Source organism: Pygoscelis adeliae, unplaced genomic scaffold (assembly GCF_000699105.1).
Source record: "Pygoscelis adeliae isolate BGI_AS28 unplaced genomic scaffold, ASM69910v1 Scaffold27, whole genome shotgun sequence".
Classification (NCBI taxonomy): domain Eukaryota; kingdom Metazoa; phylum Chordata; class Aves; order Sphenisciformes; family Spheniscidae; genus Pygoscelis; species Pygoscelis adeliae.
The window spans coordinates 3,440,876-3,463,832 of record NW_008825410.1 but is presented as its reverse complement, the minus strand read 5'-3'; the positions used below and the strand labels follow the sequence as shown (position 1 = coordinate 3,463,832).

At 39.8% G+C, this 22,957-nt stretch overlaps 1 protein-coding gene across 1 annotated transcript in view; it reads left to right on the top strand.

The window, feature by feature from the left end:
* Positions 1 to 6,035: 6,035 nt before the first annotated feature.
* CDK14 (cyclin-dependent kinase 14) overlaps positions 6,036 to 22,957 on the top strand; it is a 321,566-nt gene continuing 304,644 nt past the window's right edge. Inside the window, exon 1 of the mRNA XM_009330527.1 lies at positions 6,036 to 6,052. The gene's annotated coding sequence lies outside the window, so the exon portion shown is untranslated. The remainder of the gene's footprint in view (positions 6,053 to 22,957) is intronic.

The window sequence follows — 22,957 nt, the reverse complement described above, 5'->3', positions numbered from 1 at the left end:
CCGACGCCGTCCCCGAAAAACGTTTCTTGGGAAGAAAGCTCGGGCAAATAACAGCTCTTTCCCGGCAGTGCGTGTGCTGCCCAGGCAGTGCTGCATGGGTCTGTAATGGAGTTAGCCCAAAATAGGCTAGAAAAAACAAACTATAAATGAGAGTTGCCTAGCGTGCCTCCATTGCCAAAGAGAAACCTTGGCAAAAAGCGAATGGTTATTTTCGTTTTGTTGCAGGTCTGGTAATTTATTTTTTGTTCGGGCTGCACGTTGTTTTAAGTTGAGGCATGAGATGCTGAAGCAGATAACGGCGGCCCAGTGATTTAGGAGGGCAGACAAAAGAACCCTGTCTGTCATCTGCTGCGAAGTCTTGTTGTTCTTTCGCTGGCATAAAGCGTCCTGAGGTAGCGTTATCTGAACGCTGCTGCCGAGTGTGTTATCTACCGGTATCACCACACCGTGTTTGGCTCTGACACCAGCTTATTTTGCAGTTGAATTTGTTACCGAGAACAATGCCGAAGAGTTCTGGTCTGCTCAGAATGGTGTTTCTCTTGGTCTTTGGCATACTGTGTTGCTTAATTCACTGTTTAAAGCAGTAAGTCCCACTGACAGCATCAACACACAGCTGAGCAGAGAGAGAAGGTACCTTGGAGGAGGTGTGAGTTATCCCCGGGCTGGCTGGGCAGAGCAGCTGGAGGTAGTGCCGGAAGGCTGGGCAGCAGCTGGGATAGGCGAGCGGACGCAGCAGCCCCTGTCCTTGCAGACATTCTGTAAGGGCCCTTCCACAGCCCTCACCCATCGGTTGTCCCACTGGGACATTTTTCCTTACAGTCGGTCTGGCTGGCAGGCGTGGGTCAACTTTAAGAGCTGCTTTGTCCCAGTGAGAGGATGTGCAGTGCCTGCTCTGCAGCCGTGAGCTGTGGCATTTGGTTCTCCCTCCATAGCCCTACCAAGGAGTTGCACTAAAGTATGTGGGCGTTAAAATTTTTCATGTGTTGTGTATGCATTCGATGCATTACCTTTAGCTTTTAAGGACTGCAAACTGTAAGTGTAGGGTAACATTTGAAATCAGGTATCTTTCATTGTCCTAGTACAAGATGAAAAAGACTGAGAAAAGCTCATTCATATTTGTAAACCAGAGAGTTTCAAGGGTAAGTGCCAAGTTTCAATTGTGAAGCGAATGTCAAGTCATGGTTATAAATCTCTCTGTCCCAATATGAAAATAGCTTTCACCTATCATCAGTCTCAAACTTATAAAATGCATTTAACTTTTTCTCATTAGAAAAAAAAAAGTGGTCAGGTGTTTGGCCTGTCACGTGTCTGTGTGTGTGTATATATACACAGAGAGACACTTAAACAGAACTGTGGGAAGGTTTCACTAATAGTGGAAGTCATTAACAAAGAAAATATTTTGAATGAAGGTGCTGCTTTGTTGTAACAGTGACAATCCTGTTAATGCCTTTTAGGGAGCAAGGGCCCTCTGGCTGGTAACTTCTGCATGTTTTAGTTGGCTCTGTTGGATGATCATCTCTTTTTGTCATTTTTCACAAATTAAACAACCTTTTAGTTTCCCTGGGAGCTTTGGCCTGATTTTAGGTGCATGGATTGTTAACGCCTTCCAGCTCCTCCAGTTCTTTGTGCGTGTGCGCAGCAGTGTAGGAGTGTGGTCCGGTGCCTGGTTGGTTGGTTTGTTTTGTGATTAAAACTCAGCTGCTACCAGCAAGACTGTTCAATCTTCAGATGCTCGACTATTTTGACCATCATTCTGGTAACTGCACTTTGAGCAAAAAACCTTCTAATTTATCAGTATGAGGTCTGAACATAGTCCACTCCCTGATATCCAGAGCCACAGATAAGCCCAAGCAAAGCAAACCTATGTTTAAAAAACTCTTAACTGGCATACCAGGAAATCCTCAGTTAAAACACATGCTGTACTTAACTCTTATATTGCAATGAAGGAGAGAAAACAAAAACCTCATTAGAAAAAGTCTTTCTGGGTATTTGTCATTCTGGTTTTACAGCTCTTTTTGGAAGAGCTGGTTCCTTGGTGAGATTAGCAAATTACTAATTTAATATGTATCTAATCTGGAATTTTGTCAGTCATCTGTTCAGTTGTGATTTATTATCAATAACTATGATGATCTTTTAGCTCTCCCCGTTCTGCTGCAATTTATGTGATTTCATGGGTTTAAGGACACAGTGTAGCATCATGAGCATAACCATATAAATGATACAAGAGTAACATGGTGTTTGAGTCAAATAATTAGCGAGTCAAACTTTCACACGCTGCAGTAGGGAACACCTGATGGCCATTCTTGGAATGGTAAGGCACTGCTAGGCCTCCCCCCTGTGTTGGCGGTATCCCAGCTGCCAAATACAATTCTTCCAATAGTACAAGACCCCTTCATTTTGATACCAAAGTTTATATTAGCCTGTTGGATAAAAGTGATGGAAATATATCCTAATTGTCATTGGCAGTGGTTTGTATTTTTTTTTTTTGCTAGGGCTTGCAGGTTAATACTCAGTAAACTATGTTCAAGACCAACTTCTCCCCACAAAGTAATCCTATCTATTTGAGAGGCGTCTCAGCAATGACTTTATAAGGTCTTTTTTTTTTTTTTTATGGTGTGCCATGGTATGTTAAGTAATGTTTGAAGCTATTTCCCCATCATCTTTAGATAAAAGAGGAGGTGGTCTTAAAACCAGCTTAGTTATCCCCGGGGCACAGCAAAGGGCCATTATTTGGTACCAACGGTAGCCTCAAGTAGACTTGGCCCATCTTCTTAACTGTGAACTGATGCTTTCCAGCCACTACAGCCAGAGACTGGCAGAGGGTGGTGAAGATCTGGCTGTATTATACATACTCATCCTGCAAAATTTTGATCCATCCCATAACTGTTAGAGTACCTAGTACTGAGAAGGTTTGTTTTGCTGAGCTAAAAAACGTGGTGTGTGGAATTGTCCATCTCTAGCCTTCATCCTGAGCATTCGCTTTGTGCTATGTGCAAACCTGGTAAAGGACACCATGGCACCATGAAGTGTTGAAAGAAATGCATACGGTCTATGGTGCCAAACTGAAGCTATTCTAGTTTAAAATAGGCAGGATGGCTTTTTACTGCAGAAATTACGTGCTCACAGTTCTAGAAAAATAAACGATCTTTGCAGCTAAGGCACCCTTTCTCCTGGCAGAAGTTTTTTGGTGTTTCAAGGAGTGTCCCTCTTAAAACTTAGCTCGTCATAAAGAACTTACATTACTAAGAATCTGAAAAATTTACAGAATTCTTTTTATTGATAGGTTCCTGGCAGCCTATCCATTTTTATACAAACATCCAAATTAGTTCAAAAATTCTGATTTCCTTCCTTACATACTGTGTTGTCCATATAAATGAACACATCATGCTGTATCTTAACCAACTGTTTGAGATTCAGTTGATTCACTGTTTATTTTAGCATTTAAACCTTTATTAGGTTTGGTTCTTAGTTTTACGCTTTGATAGTGATGTAATTAAAATTAATAATGAGTAATTTTATAATATTATCATCATCTTTTAGCTGTGTAAAGAGTTCTTGGCTATGCATTTGTTGAAGTTCATATAGTACCAAAATCATATTTGAGATCTCTTCAGCTCACGCCATTTAACTTCTGTTTTCTTATGCAATCTCTTTAGTCAAAAACTAACACCAGGGTAGAAAGAAAGGAAGGAAGAAAGAAAGAGAAAACATTGCTGAGATTGCTCACAGTGCACTGAAAGCAGTCTGTGGCCCTTCTCAGCATCCCTGGGCTTTGTTACTAGCTCCTCACTAATACAGAGGTTATCTCCACTAATCTCCTTTAATGTACACTCACATAGCTCACATACCTGAGATAATGAGAAGTTCATTTGTAAACAGTTTATTTTTTTAAAAAAAGAAAAGGATTGCATTGATGAGAAAAAAAAACATTTCTACTATAATTTGTTGTATAAAATATGCTGGTTTGATGATTTCTTTTGAAGAGGCTATGTAGTGAATTGGTTGAGAGTGAACTTATTATTAAACAGAATCTGATTAAATCAGTGGCCAGAACTCTCATATTCTTATTTTTGGAGATTCTTAAAAACCCTCTTTTAGTCAAATGTAGAAGTTAAAGTAAAGACAAGCCAAAAATACACAGTGGATCACAGATTCCCATTTCTTGTTGTTCTGTTACATTGTGAATTTTGTTTGGTTATCTGTTGTTTGGCTATTCCTGGAATGTTTTGGTCATGTGAAAATCTTGTGTTTTTGTAAGGGAGAAAAGCTTGTCAACGTGACCTAGGTGTGTCATATACTAATTTATAGCTTGTATGTCATTGTGACCTGAAAGGTAAATGAAAAGATTAGAAGTGTCTTCTTGAAAAGTGTTCCACACATTGGGTTTTTTTCTTTCTTTCTTTTTTTTTCTTTTTTTTTTTTTAATGTCCTGACTCATAGTTCTGGGTACTTGGGATTGGCAGTCTGAAAATGTTTTGTCCGGTCTTCAAAACCATTCAAATGCATTTCATGATAAAAATGTACGACGTGTGCCTCAGATCTCCACAGCAAAATCCCAGTTTGTTGTTTTGGGGTTTTTTTTTTGTTACTGAGCATGAAATCTAGATAAGTAATTGTAAAACAGTAATCTTCAAAGATTTGAGGAAAGACATATTTCCTGTCTGAAAGAAATGGGAATTTGAAAGCAAAGGAGGGCTGGACGATCCCTGCTTTTCTGTAAAAGGAGAACTGGGATTTGTGCCTTGCTGCCCACGGCAGAGGTTGTGGAGCTGCAGCACTTTTTGCAGAGGTGTCCTGCCTCTGTTATGCCTGTGATACAGCTTCTACAGTTTTGGGGGTTTTTTTTTTTGAAGCTAATAACGCTGTTGCTTCTGAAGAGAGCGTTTGGAAGAGGTAGTGCTTTAGAAACTACTAGTGATTTGAAGGCAGGAGCAGCATCTAAAAGAGCAAAGAAACTACTGGAGTCTAGATCCTCAACAGTGCTAGGTGCTTTAGTATTTATCTCCTGCAGAAATAAATGTGTTTTAAGTGCAAGAAACACTTGCAGCACACAGTGCTGCTTAAGTGATGAAGAGGGAGCCTTCTGGGGCAGCACTGCACGAACTGGATGGTCATTCCGGTGACCTCCCTCAAATTGCAAACCTTCATGGTTTAAACTGAAAAGAAATAGTGCAATCGTCAATGCAATGGTTTGTCTTATTTTAACTCTTCAAGAGAAGTAAATGAAGAGCACTTTCAGGTCACGGCGTGCAGTACACAGTCCCTTGTTGGTCTGGTTGTGGTGTACAGAGAAAAAGAACCAGTCTCGTACCTTCAGACTGACACAGTTCAATGGAGATTAGGAGAAATTAATTTTCTTTACATTTTGATAAAGATATCCGGTATGCTAAAGGAAAAATTTTCATCAGCTTAATCTTTGCTACAACTTCAGAACTATTAATGTCTTTATTTTCTTGCTTTACCAGTTCACATGATTTCTGCACTGTTTTCCTCTTTCTTGTTTGTTCATTAATTGCTAGTTAACAGTGTAAGACAGACAGAAATCTCTTCTGCTTTAGTGTAAGTCATATTGTGAAAAAAAAGAAAAAAGAAAAAAAAGGAAAAAAGCATGCTACAATGCATACTATTTCATAAAGGTTTAGTACTTGACAAACTGAATACATGGTTAGGTGTTTATTATACTTTTCCTTTTTGAAGTTCAGTCAGGCTCTCCATAAAGTGTTTTCAGGCTCACTAGGAATTAAAATAAAAAAAACCTTGCGAACTCGTGTTTTCTTTAACCTGAGAGGATAATATTTTTCATAAATATGTAAATTTACTTTCTTGGAAACACGCTGTGCAGTCCTACATTCCATTTACAGATTCAGATTTTGAGTATAAAATTATTATTCATGCCAGCCTGTTCTTTCCTATTATAACAGGAAAATGCTGCTCTGTTTTTCTCTTTTCTGGTGTTAGTTACTTTGTGCTCATTGAAATGCAGTACAGATAACTATTTCTTTTTTCCTTTTATTTTAAAGCCTTGAAGAAAGAAGATAGCAGCTTTGATGAGGTAGGTTAAATATCTTTGTACCTTATGTAGTCCAGGTATGCCTTAGTATTTCTCACTAGTGCTAAAAGAAAAGATGGTAGTGTTACGACACGCGTATGTGTTAACACATGCATATTGCTCGAACATATTTTCATTTTCCAAATAACTACCAGATGAATTAGTTGATCGAAGGCTCTGAATGGAATGCTTGGGGTTTTTTTGGAATATAATGAAACTGAATGTTGTATGAAAAGTGGTCATTTCAAAACGTTCCATGCAGAGAAATGTTGCATGCGGAGAAAATACTTTATAGAACTTTACCCACAGTAATTCTCATAATTGTAGGCCTGTACTGTAACAGCCAGTGAAAAAACATCACTCTTGAGAGAACACCTTATGTAAAGTGCTGCTGCATTGGCTTCTTGCTGAATATGTCAACTGAGATAGATGCTTCTTATGAAATACGCTGCCCCCCCCCCCCAAACCAGCAGGTAGCTGTATTGGTAAAACTGACCCTTGGTTATTTGGTGTAATCAGTTTGTGGTGCTGACCTATCTGAAATATGATATGTGTGTTAATTTGTAAAATATGCTGCTCATGATTTGTGCTTGCTTTTACTTATGATAGGCTTTGAGAGGTTCAGGTCAGTACGAGTTGTCCTGCAGCGCACGTTTACCCAGGAAGAGGCGTAGGTCTTGGTGCGATGAGTTGTCTCGTTGTAGTCAATGCTTGCCTTGTACTTCCCTCTGCCACCATAGCTGGAAGCAAATGGTAATATTTTCATGTGTTGATGTTACGCTTCTGGCATTTCTGTGTTTTCTTCTTCATTGCATGCTGTAAGCTTAAATTCTTGGCTGATTACAGTGAGATAGCTGCTGTGTAATGCCAGATTTTAGAATAAATAAATGATGATGTAATGTCCTTGATACTGGATCAAATCAGACTTAATCTCTTTCTAAACAGATCGCACTGAATTTTACACCCCTCTGCTCAAATTCAGTAACAGTGATATAAATGTTTTGCGCTTTTCTGACATGTGTTGCAGAGACCTGTAACTCAGCTCGACCCCTCTTGGGTCTGGAGTGAAGGTCCTGGGGTTGGACTCTGCTTTCAGGAACTGTTGTTGGATCACGCGGTGGTCCCGACTATTGTATTTCTCTTATAACTCTGGTAGAACTTGATTCCTCCCTAAAAGCTACACCCATGTGGATATGTGGTTGGTAGACTCTGAATCCTTGTTTTACAAATCTCGTCTGTTTTTGTCCAGTACTTTCTTCTGAAGGCTGCAGTGGTATATCTGTTCTGTAACCTACCGAGTAAATACCTGGTATTAAATTTGATGCAGAATTTGAAAGGATCTATAAAAAAAAGCTCTTATGAAGATGGCATTTTTTCTGTGCCCTCCCCATCCCCAGGATTGTTTATCTAAAGGTTGTATGTATTTTCTTTAAACCTGACTTTCTGTTTGAACAGGAGACAACTTGAGCAAATTTTTATTTCAATTCAGGGGGTTTGGGGAAAAAATAATTTTTCAAATATGTTTTTAATGGAATCTGACAGATTGTTGTTGTGAGTTACTGCAGAGGTAGCAAGAGAAAGCTAGTGGGAAGGGTACACAAAAGAATTTTCTTCCATCTCCTGTAAATAGGGAAGAGCTTGATGTGACATTAGCATCAATTGGTTCCATAGTTTTAGGTGACGCTTCTTAGAAGAAAGAAAAGTGTGCTAAGATTTTATGTTGTCCTTGTTATCTCTTCAAACTCAACACATCGGTTCTTGGCAATTATCTAGCCTAAAGTGTGAATCAGAGAATGGGCTGTACCGCATATCACTTTATTCCTTTCTTTTCAAACATCCTTCAAATCGGAAGATAAAACAGTCTTTAGTAACAATAGTGTACCTGATTGTAATGACACATACTTCTAAGGGAGAGAATATCTGTGAGCAGAGGAGTGGGCACATTTGTTGGTCTCAGAAGACTATGCTGAAAAACACTACTAAGACCATACCATGTTATAAAAGGAAGGCAATCTAGTCTTCTGGCTAGTATACGTAGTATTGCTACACCAGGGATGCAGTTATGAAGAGAGTTATGATGACAATAAGTGGGAATATCGGATGAGAAGGAGAGAGAGGAGGTAGTTGTCCAAGCACTGTTTTACTTCAACTTTGTAGGTCTCCTGCTACGAAAAATGATATAGTCAAATATTGAAACATAAATTGCATTCAACAAGCAGCATGTTCTCCCTGTACAGTTAGTGAAGAGATCCTCTTTCGCCTTTCATGGTGCTGAAAGATACTGTGTCTCCCCTTTCCTGGAGGGAGGTTGGCCTGTGAAGTGGGGATTGAAGAAGTAGCAATGAACTTGCAGGGAAGGACTGCGCTCCTGACATGTCGATAGAGAAGGACTGACCTTTTTTGGCCTGTGAAGTTGTGACCGGGACACCAGTAACAGAAGCTGGCCAGCAGGAACCTGAAATCACTGAGGGGGGGAGGGAACGTGGGATGAAGAGGAAGATGACCTTTCTAAAGCCACAAGGTTTGGGTTTGCAGCGCAGTCAGTTGTCAGGTTATTCTGCACATTGTAGGTGCTACATCAGGAGCTTACTTGGTTGTCCTTCAGGAATTGAGGGGCAAAAATTGAGCTGTTCAGGGATGTTACTCCACCTACTTTACACTTGCACGCAGTAGCTTATAAATGTACAGCACTGCAGGAAGTCATCTTTCTTTTGAAGAGAAATGACTGAAAATTAAGATATCAAATGTGACAGGCAAGTGTATCACATAATTGCTTTCTGTGGGTTATGAAATTAATTCCTCTAGTAAATTAGGACCAAAAGAATCATGAACAGCAAAGCCTGTGAGTAAGTTGCATGTCAGAAAATACTTTTAGTTACTTCCAACTGTGCAGGATTGCTTTGATGTCTTTGGACCGTTAGTGTAACAAGAACTATAGAATTTGTCCACTCTGTGTTATAACGGTGGAACTATTTTCTCTTTCACTCAAATGAATGTGATCGAGGCCAATAACGTGGCTGAATTGCAGCATATTTGTTGGAATGACCACCAGTGTGATGTTGTGACTAACCTCATTGCAAGGCTGGCAACCTGTTCCTTTGGTTAGCTGCTTGCTGTTACGATTTATTTTTAGATTATTGTCAGTCAGTCTCGAGCTGTTGGTTCTTGTCCTTCTGTTTTTAGTGGTTTCTCTAAGCACTTAAATCATGGTTTAAGACCTTCAGTCATATGTATGCACCCTAGATGAATTAATATCAATGTCATAATGAAATCAAACCAAAATGATCTTAAGACTCAAAATCAACATCAATTGCTGTGATTACTGCTTCTTATGTGGTGAGTTGTATTGCTGTTGTTTAGCTATATTTTAATGTTAATTTTGCCCAATATCAAGAGGACCTCTTTTTTTTTTTTTTTTTTTTTTTTAAAGGCCACCTTCCTTAGGAAATTAGGATATTGTGATTGTCCCTGCTGCATATGTAATACTTTCTGACTCCACCCAGTAACTTTGAAGCTGGCTGACACTAGACGCCTAGATGCTTGGTGAAAAAGCATGTGAACTGGCTGAGGGATATATATATCCCCTGATGGAAAAGCTGGAATGCAAGTTCTTGTGAATATAGGAGAATCTGGTTGGAGATGTTATGAATACTCTGACCTCAGCAAAATCTTTCATGCTCATGTACTCCTTACTACATTTAGAGTCTCCAACTCTGAGGATGCAATATTTCATTTATTTCACTCATGGAACAACTGTGTGTTTGAAGTGGAAGTGTGTGAAAGGGGAAGGAGTTTTGCCAAGTTACTGCTTGATTCTGTAATGTGCTTGCTCTCTGTCTCTCTCTCTCTAAAAAAAACCACCCCCAAAAAAAAGGCTACGTCCTCTGTGGGATGTTGCCATGAAAAATGTCTTGGTTTAAAGGACACCCGTCTCTGAACCAGAACTCTTGTGTAGAGAATATTTTGAATTTGAAAAGTTAAAGGGAAGGGTGTAGTTTGAAAAAAGTAGAGGTCTATAAAGAATGAACAAGAGGAATTTGAAAGCCATAATGCAGGTGGCACATAATATACTAAATAACATTTGTGCATTTTTTTTGAAGTTTTATTTATAGTGAGTAGCTTGAGAGAGAAGGGCATGTAGGAAGTATAGATATGGAACTATATCTTCACCTTCTCCTCCTGCAGGAGAGGGTCTGGATTATGGAAGATGGAGGAGAGAGAAATCTAGCCCTCTTGTGACTGAACGTTAGTTTTTTGTAGGATCTTGGAATAAACGTTGATTATTTCACTCCTGGGAAACTTAAAAGGGTGGGGTTGTGTGTGACAGACTTAGGGAAGAGGCTGTGATACAAAGGATTTTGGAAGCCTGCTTGTTGTCTGTCCTCCTTGGGTGTGGTAATTCTTTATTGATCTAGATACAGTAAAATCGTTACAAGCCTTGGCTGAGCTGTCTGCTTCTTGACGACTGTTTATATTTAGGAAGCAGGAGACTGGTGACTACTGAACTGCTTTATGTTGTGATGTGTGGTATGTTGTGATGGAGAATTTCCAGAGAAGTGATTAGAATAAGTGTTGTATGGGTAATGTTTATAAATGGCCGGAATACCTTCGGGGTGGGGGTGTTACCAGTGCTGAGAACTTGGGTTTGACTTAGGGCGTATGATGACTTTGATGCAGTTCTCATCTGCTTAATGCTGGGACAAGCAGGTAGTGTGTGGTTATCAGTTGTGACATGTGACGGAAGGCTGATGGGAAAGAGATGTAGGAAGTAATGTTAGAAAAATAAAAAAAAAACTAAAACTGAATTTGGAAAACATAGAAGTATAGGTGTCAAAGCAGTTTCTAAATAATACCAGGGAACTGGGTCAGAAAATCTTCATCTGGTGGTTTAAGTTACTTTGCCAAATGTGTGCAAAGGTGGTTGAAGTGTCTTGAGAAATGGGTCCGTTCAGATGTATGTCACAAAGCAAGTGAGAGGAAACATAATTCCAGGCAGAAGATAACTCAGTATTGGAAGTTGCTGCTTGTGAAGTGTTACTTGAGGCATGGCACAGGCAATTTTTTTGGGGGGGAAAGAGGGAGGTAAAAGCTCAATAATGTAATCTGATGCCTCCTGCAGGAGGCCCATCTTCATTTACGTAATTGTCGGATTCACAAGGTCTTTGTGTGTCAGATATAGAGATTTTTCCAGTCTGCCACCTTTGGGAGGGAGGATGGGTGGTGATGATGTTGTCTCATGAGCCTTTCCATGACAGAGGAGATTTCCTGGCAGATGGTTTGGTGGGTTTGTGTTCCTACCACTCCTAACACCACTTCTTCCTCCCCCCAGTACTGTCCACTTACACTACTGAGGATCTGGTGTCGGTCCAGTGGTTCCCTAGCAGCAGATGGCTTAGACACCAGCTTGCCCTGCAGATGTACTGGTCTCTGCTGCCATATGCCGTGTCTTTGAGGCCATTCCAACAAACTATGAATCTGAATTGTGTCACTAGTTCTTAGGACTGGTGTGTGATGTGAGTCTGTGTGCGTTTGTAGCAGAATAGTGCCAGCACTTCAGCTCTTACAGAGCCATTCTCAGCTCCTTAAAGGGAATAATTGTTTCCTCTAGATGAGGACTGATAATATTATTAGCAAATGTGCTTCAGGTGAGTGTGAGAATGAAGAGCATGGATGGAAGAGAGCAAATATTGCCATTCTGCTGGAGAGTGGCAGCTTCTTATTGGATCAGTTGTGGGACAGATGTGCCTTTCATAGGTCTGTAAAAATGCTGGTTTATGAAACTTCAGGTGGCTTAAAAAGAAACCAAAACAACCCTTGGACAGCCTCACTTAATTTCTCAGAGAATTACCAGTATTGATATGGTGACTAGGGATTCCTGTCACTTCCCTGTGCTGTGTTGCACGTGGAGGAAAGTTGGGTTCTGGAAGATGTGAGACACTTCAGAACCAGGTCTAGGTGACCACAATGCAAACTAGTAAGTAGTTGAGAGGTGGCAAGAAAGCCACCAAGAAAAACTGACTGCGGAATGGCTACTGTGTTGTGTCTGGTTTCAAGGCTTTGAAGCAAAATTGGAGACCATGTGGAAGGTTTTGAGATTTACTCGGCAATGATTTTTCGCCCATTCAGAACAGGAATTGTTCTTAATATTAGGGGATAAATCTGGGCTAGGAGACCAAAATTTGAGAACCTTTCTGTTGTGCTCAGGGAAGAGTTTTCATCTTAGAATCTGTTAAATCTGTTGAGTGGCAGTGGTTTGACTTTTTGTCCCAGCCATCGATACATTCAGTTGTGTAATATTCTGCCTGGCACGTTTGTTGACAGTGCATCCAGTTACCATTCAGAAAGTGTATATTATTTTCACGGGGCAAGAAAAATGGTTAAGTCAACTGTGAAACTGCTTACTCCCCTTCTCTGCCTTCCCTTCTCCTATGGACACTGGATGGAAGAAGGGTTCATATTACTAGTTAATATGTATGTGTCCTTTGCTTAATTTTTTTTTTTAAAATGGGTGGAGCAAAGGAGCAGAACTTGGTCTGAATCCATGTCCACAGCAGTGACTTGTGAGGGTCTGGCCAAAACACTGACGTATATGTTAAAAGCTTCAACCTCAGTTCTGGTCTGCAGGCAAATGTTTTAGCTATCAGAGAAGCATTGCAAACTGAAAATGAATTTCCAGGCCTACTTCTCTCACTTGTGCATGTGTATTTTTGTGTCGGATGTTTCTGTTGATCAGATGAGAGGATATATGCATTCCAGAGATGTGGAGTCTGAATGCAAGCTATTGTTATTTCCACAAAGTATGCTTACATGTAAATCCTGCTGTTTATTTTCGTGGGATATAGGGATATAGTAATTTACTGGTAGATTAAATAGAGTAACAAAACAGAGTATGTTACATATGGGATAAGTAGCTTCTTGTTCTTGGCCTTGCTGGGCAATCTCCCGGTTGCAAGGCAAGAAATAATCCTGTGACTTCCTTCATGGGTCTGTCTCTTCTATCTTCTTTGTACTTAGACCTTATTGGTTTTTTTTTTCTTTCTTCCAAGCCACACTACTAACAGATATATGACTATATTTAAATCTTCTTCTCATGAAAGGATCTAAATGAAAATGATTTCTGTCTACTTTTTAGCTTTCCTGAGAAATTCTGCATGTATGATGCCTCGTCTGCTGTGTGTCACAATATCACTGACAACCATATATTTGCCAGATCCCATCCACAGTAATCAAGGTTCTGAGTCAGTTGACATCTCTTGCTATTTATTTGGAAGGGATAAGAAAAGGAGATTGCAGGCTATGACTAGTTTATTTAAGCAAGATGGATTTTATATGCAGAAAACAATGTCATTTGGATGATATTAAGGCCTAAAGAAATTGTCATTGCCTTACACCTGTTTCTCTATATATTCTGGAATTTGTTTATCCCTTTTCCCTTCCAGCAAAGCTTTCTACTTTGACGCCAGTTGAGTCATAGTCCTGCTAGTACTACTTCTGTTCTTTTCAGGTACAGCAAGTCTTATCAAGTTTGAAAATTCAAACTTGAGTATTACAGGTTATTTAAATGTGAAATATTGACGGTGATTTAATAACTAAAAATAAGAGTGAGTGCTGCTGAAAACTTAATGATAAATTACGTGGCAAGGCCACTGAGAGAGCACATAGTGCATTATCACAAATTCCAAGTAACAACTGGAATTATTTGTGTTTGGGCTCTCCTAAGGTAGTTACTTAATCTGAATTAAGTTTCTCTGTAGGATCCGTGTGGTCACCTTTTTCAGTGTTGAGAAATGAAAGCAAAGCTACTAGCTGTAGAAGTTATTTGCTGCTGTGCCGGCCCAGGAATACCGGTGGCTTGCAGTATTTTTCCTGCTGCCATATGCTCAGCAAAGCTTTTCTTTGTATGTGAAATTCTTAGTCTGATAGCTCACATATACAAAAAGATGTTCTTCTGTACATACATGTTTGAGGAGTTTTCCTGTTTCTTTTAGTGAGAGTAAAACTAATCTCTTGTTACCAGTGGATTCTTATTTCTACGTAATCGCATTCAGCGCTATTTTGCTTTAATGGATCTTTGTCTTCCTTTTCTTCCACTGAAACTGCACATTCAGGCTCAGGTACAGGTTGTGGCCATGGTGAGCCTGAAACTGTACCTGAGGCTGGCTTCATGCTGTTCTTGAACTTGTTTTCTGAGTCCCATTTTGAAAATTCAAATCTGAAGGAATTTGTCTGAGGTCACTTGCTGTGACTAGTTAGGTCAGATATGCCCTTCAGCTTTGACATCTGGAAGACTTCCTGTTATCCCAAGTATGTTGCAAAAAGTAGTGCAGAGGCTTGGATGCATATTTTGGTTCATAATATTTTTCTTAAGTTAATATACTCTCAGCTGAAGCATTTTTCCTCATTGTATTGTTAGGCAGTTACAGAAAGCAGTTAGAAGGAGAACGTATTGAAATTCATATAGAGCTTAATCAGTGTCCCCATCTTTTTATCTCCATCTCTCTATTAACATACAGTGATTGTTGCTTTCTGATAAAGAAACAAGATTTTCACATGTTATTTCTTTGGAAGTCCTTTTGTTCTTTTTTTGTTTTGTTTTGGAAACCAGCCACACACATATCCCCCCTGTCCCCCCATGGGACTGGTTTGTCTAACCTCTTCTGTATCCTTTGGAATTAGTTGTCCTCTTATTATAACAGTTTCTGGTTTCATTTTAGTTATTTCCTTTTATCCAATATGGTGACAAAAACTGTATCGTAGTCCAAATGTCAGTAGCTGTCGGTTGACTCTTAGTCACACATCTAGTTCTTTGATTTCTTTTTTTTTTTTCCTGTTTTGTGCCTGTTTTTGTTTATAGCTTAGTCTTAGTGTAATTATCGATATTCGCCATTTATCTGCTGTTTGTCTTGTTCTTAAGCTGGTATTGTTTCCTTGTCCGTGGTGACAAGGATGCTACTGCAGTCCTTGCCAGCTGTCGAGGCAGCTGCAGGGGGCATGGGAGCACAGCCGGGGTGGGAGCTGAAGTCCTGAGTGGAGTGGGCAGGGAGAGAAGGGAGCACCTGCGGGCTGGCTGGGGCTGCCGGGGCTGTCAGACACTGGCAGAAGCGATGGAAAGTGTGGTTTGGTGGCTTTCATTTATTTATTGGCCTTCTAAACAGCCAGACTTATTAAATTATCTCCAACCTGCTCTGCTTTGCTGATGCCAATTACTGATGCAGTTTTACAGTTAAAATAGCAATCTGCGCTTGCTCAGAAGTTAGTTTTTTAGCTTATCCATGCTGGTTCCATTTGTCAGATTCATTATCATTCTTACCATGCCTTGGCTTGTTTAGATGTGGGAAGTCTCTCATGACTGCAGGTTTGCTCAGTTTGGAGGGAAAGAAAGTTTTTTGTTTAAAAAAAAAAAAGGGGGGGGGGGCAAAAAAAAAAAGGCGCTATGATTTATCTTGGCTCCTCATGCACAGAAAGGAACCAGATAGAAACAGGATGTTTGTTACAGGCATCTCCTGCTGACCTTGGAGATGCACAGAATTCCAGAAACGAGAGGACAGCATCTGGAGAAATACTTGAGTTTTTCTATTTAGTTAGTCAGTTATTAGTGTGGTATGGCTCAGTTAAATGTGATCTGTCTGGCCATCATCAAATCATGACAGCAGCTCAGAGAAGATGAAGGGGCATGCCTAATTTGGTTGCTCTTCAAAAAGGCATGCTGTAGCACTTCAAGAATTTTTCTGTTCAAATCAGTAAGAAAGTGGCATTTTAATCTTTGAAAGTAAGTTTGTACTAACTAAGCAGTTATGAGTTAGACTAAGTACATATATTTTTTATACCTCAAGAGCAGGTCTTTTCAGTGGTGTGGAGAGAGTGCTTAGTCATGTATTTTATATGACCATTAAGACAATGGGTTCAAACGATGAGCTTTACAAAGTGATGATATTCAACAAAATGCTATTTCAAAAGTAAAAAATTTAAGTTACTGTTATGAAAAAAAGTTCTAGCATATTTGAACAAATACTGTCAGGGAACCTGGGACTCTTTTTCTGAAAGTTCTGTCTTCTGTATTAATTTCAGCCAAGTTCTAATTGAGATGCTCTGGTAGGTTTATTGCCAGCACTAATTATTTCATTCTTCCAGAAGTGGGATGGAAATGATGTAGATTTTTACAGTTGAAGTGATGTTTCATTTTGGTGTCACCAGTTAAGCTTCAGAGAGGACACCTATCTGAATCTATGCTTATAGGACCTAGCAGAGCTCATGAGTATATTTAATACTCACTGATGAGGAGGTGAGCCCAAGAGGTGATTTCAAGAGGCTGCTGGGATTCAGTGGTGATGCAAGACTTTAGAGCAGATGTTCTACCGTGAATGGATCCTTATGTTGGAAACCTATGTGAATTGGGTTTATTTTATTGTTAAAGTTTGGAAGAATGCCATGGCTCTCTTCCTTGCTCAGTTTCTCTCTCTTGTGAAAAATGTAGAGAGAAGGCCTCTTGGAGAGGAAGGCAAAAAATGGAAAATGTAATTCTTTTTTCTTTTGCCAAAGAACATAGATGGAATTGGAGATATTCAGTGGGAATCTATTAATTATACTCTGAGTTTGCTTCTTAGCTGCCTTCAAAATTTCAAATGTAGATATCAAATTAGGCAGAAGTTAGATTCAACTTTCTGAGTCGCAACCTCGCTGTTCTGACACAGGACTGTATAACTTGCACTCATGGTCTGTCAGTAATGGTATGAGCCACTCTGAGAGACAACCACATCCAGAATAAATCCTGTGTCATCCACCACAGCCTTTAACCGGGTACAAGATGACATTTTGCCAGGGGAAGAAAAGGAAACTCAGTCTCTAAGTCCAGGCAACACTGTTTCTAGAACTTATTATGCTGAGGGCCGGCCAGCTTTGCAGAAAAGGACCTGAGGGTCCTGGTGAACACCAGGTTGAACATGAGCCAGCAATGTGCCCTTGCTGCAAAGATGGCTAATGGTATCCTGGGCTGTGTTAGGAGGAGCGTTGCCAGCAGGTCAAGGGAGGTGATCCTTCCCCTCCACTCAGCACTGGTGATGCGACACCTGGAGTACTGTGCTCAGTTCTGGGCTCCCCAGTACAAGAGACACATGGACATACTGGAGAGAGCCCAGAGAAGAGCCACTAAAGTGATTAAGGGACGGGAGCATCTCTCCCATGAGGAAAGGCTGAGAGAGCTGGGACTGTTTAGCCTGGACGAGAGAAGGCTCAGGGGGATCTTATTAATGTCTATAAATGCCTGAAGGGAGGATGTACAGAAGACAGAGCCAGACTCTTCTCAGTGGTGCCCAGTGACAGGACCAGAGGCAGTGGGCACAAGCTGAAACACAGGAGGTTCCCTCTGAACATCAGGAAACACGTTTTTACTGTGAGGATGACCAAGCACTGACACAAGTTGCCCAATAAGGTTATGGAGTCACCATCTGTGGTGACATCTGAAGCCATCTGGACAGCCTACCTATCCTGGGCCACTAGCTCTAGGTGGACCTGCTTGAGCCGACGCGTTGGACCAGATGACCTCCAGAGGTATCCTCCAACCTCCACCATTCTGTGATTCATGAACTTTATGCAATCCGTTTGAAGCTTTTTGCATCACTTGTCACAAGCAATTGACTTATTGTTAGTTTTGTGATATATGAACACCAATAATATTTTAAGTATTTCTGTAAGGAGAGGTGATGTTCCTTCATATGTAATTCCATACAGTACATTGCAAATAATTGTGGTCCAAGTTCTATAAAGGCTGTAAGAGGTACTGTTTCAAACCACTTGTTTATAAAAGCTTAGAAGAAATCCAGATGTGAAGATTACCTGCAAACATTTGTCGTGAAAAGCTTATCTTTAGAAGCTCATTCCTACCCGCTGCTCATCTGCTGAAGACACCTCTGGAGAAGTCCTTCTGTTTCTTTCTTTCCCGAAATCCCTAACACCTGGTACTCCAGAGCAAGCAAGACAGAGCTTATTGCTGGTTTTTGAATTTTTTCTTTTATAGAAATCTGTAACTTTGCCTCTTATCTCCTGTTTCCATGAGGACTGAAAAAAAGGGACTCTTGTGCTGTTTGTTTTTATTAATAGGCATAATATATGTATATTTAAGCTTCTCCCCTCCCTACTCTTCAACTAGGTTAGTTTCAAAAACAAGAGGCTCTGAGGGAGTAACCTATAGATGGGAACAACCTGTATTTATGAACCTCTAAAAGAACTACGTGCTTCCAACAGAAATAAAGCTTCTTTCCTCTGGAATTATTCCTTCGTAGCAAACTTGTGCAGACATTTTGGGGCTCCTGATTGATTTATCCGGAAAGAGGAAACGCTTGCTGCCAAAAGCATGAGAGTAAAAGTAAGCTTTGTCAACTGAAGGAAATTCTGCATAATGTCTTGAGTTTTCCCTTTTTAAAGGACACTAGTAAAGCTGGGGGAGGGACAGCATTAGAGAAAAGTGAACAACTTTATTCTTTTTTGTGTCTTGATTATGGCAGCATTTTTAGGCAGTAGGGTGGGAGGGGAGATACTGATTTTCACATGTGGTTCTTCCTCCATAAACCTAGGGGAAGGGGGAATATCCCGTCACAATTATTACCCGCTATGTGTGTTTGTTTTCCTTGGTTTTCTCATGTAGTTATTCTTTAGATATGTTTCAACCTCTTCTTAAATACACATTGTGTGGAGATGTATGGAGTGAGTCCAGGCAAGTTGAAACCTCTCAGTTCTTGATCTAAAGTGTGGCCTTTAAATGCTTCTTACAGTGAATTGCTCTGCTTATGGGCTTGTTCCTGAAATGTTTCCAGTTCTGGAATTGGCATTAGCATTAAGAAATAGCATGTGGAAAAAATAGCTGGGGAACCAGAGTCTAACCAGAATTACTCATTTCATCTTACCGACTGTCAACAGGACTCCTGGTTGTAATTATGGCTTTAACACTTTGGGGTCTAATCCTTGATTTCTAGGAAAGAGTCTGTGAGTTGATGATGATAATAGGGCTGTATTCTTAGTTTGGAAAGGCTGTGTTGTACCTATAACTTTTTTTGCTTATGCATAAAGCTGCCATCAACATCAATGAAGCACAGTTGAATGACCTCTTTTTTTGAGTCTGGCATACCTTTATTTCAGTTTTCTGCCTAAGATTGGCACATGATCACATATTTTACCCCTTACATGACCACATATTTTACCTCTTTTTTTACACAAAGTTTACCCTTTACTTTGAGGGGTAAGCTGCCTTATATTAACTTGTATTTGTGTGGAATTGCCCCTTACATGCTCTGACTGTGGAGTAGCTGCCATTTTGTAATAGCAGGACGGCATGCATCCTGCAAACTTGTTCATCAAGCTCTGTCCTGAGCACCAAACTTCTTCAACAGAAGAGTTCAAAAGATTTTGCTCATTATGCTATGATCAAACTTGGGGATGCTTTGAAACTGGGCTATAATTAATTGTGCAGTAAAACAGAATTATTATTAATTTATGTTTTTAAGAGAAGGGACTAAATTATGTTCACTCTCGCTGTACAGTTTTGGAAAATAAAAATATGCATTAATAAACAACATGCCTGTAATTAATTAATGATTCCCTGGAGAGGGTTTGCTCCCAAACTGGCTAATTACTGTGTAAAATACTAAAAAATTAATCCCAAAACACATCATGAAAAATCAGCTATGGGTTAGTGAATTGTGGTGATTGAAACAGATTTTTTTTTTTTTTTTGGTCTTAATGGCTAGTTAACAAGCGAGACAAATGATAAAATGCAAAACAAGACTCCAGTGTTGAGGTGCATTTTGACATTTCTAATTAATGAGCTCTGTGCTGTGCCACTAAAAATATTATGAAGCTCTCACTAGAATTAGTGTGAGCTATAAACCTATTGTTTACTCTGGATTGATTTGAAAAACAGTATTGATTACTTTTTTTTTAATTACTTACGGAAGATCTAGACAAAGCCTAAATATTCGAGTCCTCAAATTCATTATTGCCTAAATTTTCTGTTATCCCTCTTGAATCTTCTGCTGTGTCTGTTATTTTTCTCCCTTTTGAGATAGACTTCTAGATCTCTTGAATTTGATGACAAAAATACATTTCAGAAACTTACGGTTCTGAAATGGGGTCAGCAGTTTTAAGTACCTTTTAATAAACAGGTCACCACAGTTGGATTAATATTATTGGTAACTGAAGTAACTGAAGTAGATTTTAGTATTTGGCTCCTAAATTCTTAGTAAAGTTTTTGCAAAGCATGAAATGCACTCTGCTTTGTGCACAGAGTGCCTCGCGGGCTTCCAGGGAAATACATGAACATGTCAAAATTTGAGTACTTGTAGAATCAAAGCCTTGATTTGTAAAATGATACTTAATAAGAAAAACAGGCACAAGCTAGTAATTTTCTTGTTGAAAACAATGTTATTGCTCAGGTAAATATTAGCAGCATTGATTGATTGCTTGACAGGAGATGTAGAAGTGATTAACATGACAATGTACAAATCATGTCATAAATATTTTTGTCCCTTGCAGCTGCAGCAGGCGTATAAACTAGACTTTCAGGTTTCTAGTTTTTTGGAAGAAAAATGTGTTACAGAAAACTTGGGAGAGAAAATTAAAATTCTTCCATACTTAAGTTTTCCTTATGAAGTCTCTGTGTAATGCTGCTTCAGCCTAACGTGATACCTATTTCTTTTATACTGTTTAAGTGAAGCTTTGACGCATGTGTAGGTACCTCCCCCCAACCCTTTCCTTCCCTGCACCTAAATCCTGTTATGTTATGCTTTAATATGAACAGATAAACTCTTCTTTAGGCTTCTTCTCAGAAAATGAGTTTTTTTTTGAGACTGTACAAGTCTTTGACTATATATAATATAAAAAAATGGCTGGTTTTAAGTAAGTGTATGTTTAAGAAGTAACTAAGGGCATCAGAAATATTCTTGGCATGACTTTCAATCTTTAAAGGTAATGAGTTAGAAACACTTACAAAACTGTTTTCAAATATAAGCAAAAATTTGGTATTGGTTCTAAGCCTATTCAAACCAGTTTTATCTAAAAATGAATGGAAGTACAGAATAAATTCATTGCTGTCTCCAAAATGATATATTCAAACTACAGATATCCATGTTAGGCAGGTTGGGTCTTTACTTGCTCATTTAATCCTGTCTTTATCTGTTACACGTATTATATATAAACTTTACCATCTTTACTTGATATAAATTATTTCTCTCATGTCAACCAGAGTGATTTGGGAGGGGAAGCTAGCGGTTGTGTTGCTAGCATATTCTCAGCTTTTATAGATAGGAGACATGCTGCCCTGTTCCTTCTCTGATTTTAACTTGAGGATTTGAAGGGGTTGGGGAGGTGACAGCAGAGGGAGTCAAGGATGTTTCTTCCTTTGCATGCCTTTGCAGAAGGGGTCACCATTTTGTTCTTTGCACTCTCTTTCTCTGGTAATCTGTCGAGGTGCCTTCTGGAGTCCCTCTTGGAAAGACTTTGCTAGAACTGGAGAACCCAAGTAGAGCAGTTACGGGGATATGGAACAGCTGTGTTGTAAGGAGAAATCCAATAGCCTAGGATTTTTAAGCCTGGAAAAGACCACCAAGGGAGAATATGACAGATATGCAAAACTATGAATGATGTGGATGGGGTGAGTAAAAAAAAAATTAATTGGACAGAGGGAAGTTTTCTGTGGAGAGCTTGACTGAATTGATCTCATTGCCTCATGTTGCTGTCTCTGCCCTCCTGCAGTAAAGGTGCTCCAGGGCTGGTTCTGAAGGTAAAAGCCTTTGCAGGACTTGGGGTGGGGGCGATTTTTTTCCCAAGATTTGGGAGAGTGAAGCATATCTGGGCAACAGAGCAGATGTTGGGGGAGGGGGCAAATGAAAAACATCTGGAGGTGACTCTCACTGGAAGGGTATGTGCACTCTCTCAACAGAAACCACAGAGCTTATCTATTGAGTGTCAGAGAAAGCGTACCAGGCTGAGTGGTTTCATCCAATATTGGCATTCTTATGGTTGCGTTTTATTGCTTAGAGCTAGGGACACACAAAAATCGCAATGGCATGGTAATGTTTCTTAGGGATAATTTTGTTAAACAATACTACTTCTGCTGGCAAAACTCCAGGCGTAGTCATAGCTTTGTATTGGTTCATCTTTTGCAGTTCATGATTTATTTTATTCAGATGCCTGGCATAAATGAAGAGAAGGAAATAATTCTTTTTGCTGAAATGAGTTGTCTCTTAGAAGTCCACCTAATCTCTAGAGCTGCTGGCAAATCCATTGTAGAATAGTCTGGAGCAAAAAAAGGAGAATAAGTGAAGAAAAACTGGAGTATAGTGAAGGCATCTGGGTCTTTTCAAGGGAGGGGAAGATGTCTTATTACTTACACAGGATTCAAAATGTGACTTCATTCTCTAGAGATTTTACAAACGTCACAAAAATGCTAATGAAAAGCAAGTGTCCTATTATGAGCCAACAATGTGCGCTCACAGCCCAGAAGACCAATCGTATCCTGGGCTGCATCAAAAGAAGCGTGGCCAGCAGGTGGAGGGAGGTGATTCTGCCCCTCTACTCTGCTCTGGTGAGACAGACCCCACCTGGAGCACTGTGTCCAGCTCTGGAGCCCTCAGCACAAGAAAGACACGGACCTGTTGAAGCGGGTCCAAAGGAGGGTCACAAAAATGATCAGGGGGATGGAACACCTCCCCTATGAAGAAAGGCTGAGAGAGTTGGGGTTGTTCAGCCTAGAGAAGAGAAGGCTTCGGGGAGACCTTATTGCAGCCTATCAGTACTTCAAGGGGGCTTCTAAAAAAGATGGGGACAAACTTTTTAGCAGGGCCTGTTGCGACAGGACAAGGGGGAATGGCTTTGAACTAAAGGGGGGTAGATTTAGACTAGATAGAAGGAAGAAATGTT